This window comes from Diachasma alloeum, unplaced genomic scaffold (assembly GCF_001412515.2).
Source record: "Diachasma alloeum isolate Michigan unplaced genomic scaffold, Dall2.0 Dall_scaffold_00540, whole genome shotgun sequence".
NCBI lineage: Eukaryota > Metazoa > Arthropoda > Insecta > Hymenoptera > Braconidae > Diachasma > Diachasma alloeum.
Genome location: NW_021680672.1, coordinates 468192 through 471287, shown reverse-complemented (window position 1 = coordinate 471287; position 3096 = coordinate 468192). Strand labels below are relative to the sequence as shown.

The 3096-nt window shown below is 35.4% G+C and overlaps 1 long non-coding RNA gene across 1 annotated transcript in view; it reads right to left on the bottom strand.

Annotated features, from left to right (window-relative positions):
- Nucleotides 1-1613, bottom strand: part of LOC107043016 — a 3779-nt gene extending 2166 nt beyond the window's left edge. Inside the window, exons 1-2 of the long non-coding RNA XR_001461202.2 lie at nt 971-1613; nt 762-895 (exon numbers count right to left, since the gene is read on the bottom strand). This is a non-coding gene — a long non-coding RNA (uncharacterized LOC107043016). The remainder of the gene's footprint in view (nt 1-761; nt 896-970) is intronic.
- Between the last annotated feature and the right edge of the window lie 1483 nt (nt 1614-3096).

The following is a 3096-nucleotide window of genomic DNA, read 5'->3' as shown; positions in this document are numbered from 1 at the left end:
TATATATATATATATATATATATATACATCCCTTTGAATATCACGTTTCCTCCTTGAATTATTCTTGCGTAATGACTTTGCTGCTTGATTGTGAGAGATTCAAATATAATAATTTATTATAAATTATTTAGCCGTTAACTATTTTTCGTGTTTTTAACTGTGCTGATATATTAATAGAATCCCAAGGAGTTTTAAATCCGAGTAGCGAATTTATCAAACTGAATTTTGGTTGAGAATGGCAGTATCTATTTACACGCTCCACGGTAACTTTGACCGTGGTTATATGGGAGATCGTGGACCCTCAACTTCTACTTGTCAAATTAAATCTGAATAATAAAATATACACATCGAATCAATCGATAAGTGATATGCAGACAGTAGACTAGTAAATAATTTTCTCAAAATATTAATTTGTTGAATACTAGTATCAGTCTAGACTCTAGATTAACGTACGAGATGTATTATATCGAGCTGTGGTTCCTCTTCTGAAACAGACACATTTAAGCGTAAACTACCTAATCTAGTCACTGTTGATTGTTAAATTAACTATTTAAAGTAGAAAGAAATGCTGATTCGTCTAGATTTAATTTGAAAAGTAGAAGTTGAGGGTTCATGATCTGGCGTGTATATATCCACGGTCAAAGTTACCGTGGAGCGTGTCAATAGACACTGCCTTTCATTTCATATATGGAACGACGCATACCATATGTAAACCCTACAAAGTCATGGCCGTGGATCTTTCTTGCAGATTTAGAACTTACCTAGTCGTCACGAAAGGGTAGTAGCAGCGATAGCATTTGACCTCGCGTGTTACAGTTGTAAAACCTTCTTTACATTGGATCTTCTATTTCCGGAGCGATTGATGCTACTCTCCAATACATTTGACTTTTGTTAGCTATAACAAACTCAAAGCACGATTTCTCAAAGTTGTGTCGTCCACATCACATGCGGTTATGTATAGCTTGCTTACAATAATATCAGACGTTTTTTCATTTCCGTTTCCATTTCATCACATGATTATCTCAATTTTTTGCTATAACACTGTCACTAGCAGAACAAAAAAACCAATCTAAACGGAAATACTCCTCTTTCTTTATATTATCATTACATGGAACTCAAGATATTTTTGCAGACCTTGAACTTGTTCACATATTTTCAAATTCTGCGGATCATACACGCCACATATTGGTAATCCTTGATATCAATTGGCGAGAAATTTTAAAAAGGAGTGTCTGGTGGAGTAATTCACGACTTTGAATAGGCATTTTTTTGGTTTTTTTTCTCGAATTTTTCAATTTTTTTAATGACTATCAATAATATGCTTCGAAAGATAGATTCAATTAATTTAATGAGGGGCGCTTTACCATTACGTATTGTATTACAAGATGGACAAGACGGACTATACCACAGGAAGTTTAATCGCTGGCCCTAGTTATTCACTGTTGCTCAATGATAATTCATACGGTAACAGTGCGCTATTGTTTGCCGGATGGATGAAATCGGCTTACAGTGAAACCAGCCCAATGGCATCCAATATCCAGGCTCTCACTAACGGCATTGTTGCTAGTGTGGTCGACCGTATACCTATCTCACAACGAGCCAGTTCACAAGGATCGAACGGCTAACCACTATACTAACCACTAGGACAACCGTGTTGATCCAGTTGTACAAGTAAGTCATTTGTAACAAATGTGTCTTCTTTTTATTATTCCCATTTTTTTCTTATTCATTTGGACAAGATAAAAAAGCTACTCGGTATTCTTGTGGGAGTTGGCTTTCCAACGTCAATTTGAATTATTATCACCGTTGCAATGCCTTTTTCCAGCAATTTGACTGCACATTGATGAAGAGCAAGCAGCCTTGACGATCAACTATATTTAATAATGGCTTGTTGATTCGATAAAAGAGATTGGCAAAAAAGCTAATAATGTAAATATAAATATAGTAAAAAAAATTCTTCAGCAATGAGACAGTAGACAGTATATTTTGGCAGAGAAAAGAGAAGAAGAGGGATAGGAGTGTAGTTGGGCCATTGTTTGCACAAATTCCCACCGAATAAATGGTGTTTTGGCTATGGAAGGAGAAGAGTTAGCAGAGCGGCGGCACACAGACAACATTTCCTCTACGGGAAATTATTCATGCGATTCCCTCGGCTTACATAGGATGCTAGATGCGTGGGTTACACGTATGCCTTCTCACCTTGGATATATTCAAAATCACTCAGCTGCGGCTACAGGGATATTCTGCCAAGCTCAAAGGGAAACATTCCGTAGCTGTTTAAATGAAATTCAATCGTTGATGAAATATCCTTCTTTAGCCTTTATTTTTATCTATATTTGTGCATTAGAATGTAGAAGCTTTTCTTTACATGTGTTAAATCACGCATCACATCAGAAATCAGCTAGACTATTTTCCATCTCCTCCCTCGCCGGCGTTAACCCCCTGCATTGAGGGAAAATCCTCTTGTTGTTATGAAAAAGTTGGAGTAGTGCTCGAGTAGTCTCTCCCCTACGGCAGTCATTTCCACCAAGTGGTAAACGTTTGCTTGCACATCTCTACACATCAAGAGTTGACATGTCACTCCGTCACTCTCTACTACAGTAAATACGTGGTTTTGTACTTTGAAACTTGAGCTTTTCCGGGGGATTCTGAGGGATTTCTGATTTATCATTATATACCAGTAATAACACAAGAAAAATAACCATGAAATATTTTATTCACTAATTTCTTTATCATCTTATGTTTCTCCAATATTATTTTCAAACAATAATGAAAATACATCCTTAATACCTATTTCTTTTATAAGCAAAGTTTTTCTTACAGTTGTTAATATATATATATATATATATATATATAAAACAACATATATATATATATTGAGGAGGAGAGCTTATCGATTGTCCCCTAATTCACTGCACTCAAGTTTATTAGTAATTTACTCTGTTCTTTATTTAAATTATCCACCGTCAACTAATTTTTCCAATTTTCACCTATAAAATGATTATCTAAAGCGCATGCATGCCGACAAAAATCTGCACACGGTTGGAATATTTATAATGAATATCTGTTATCATTAATTACCTATTGGCCATTTCT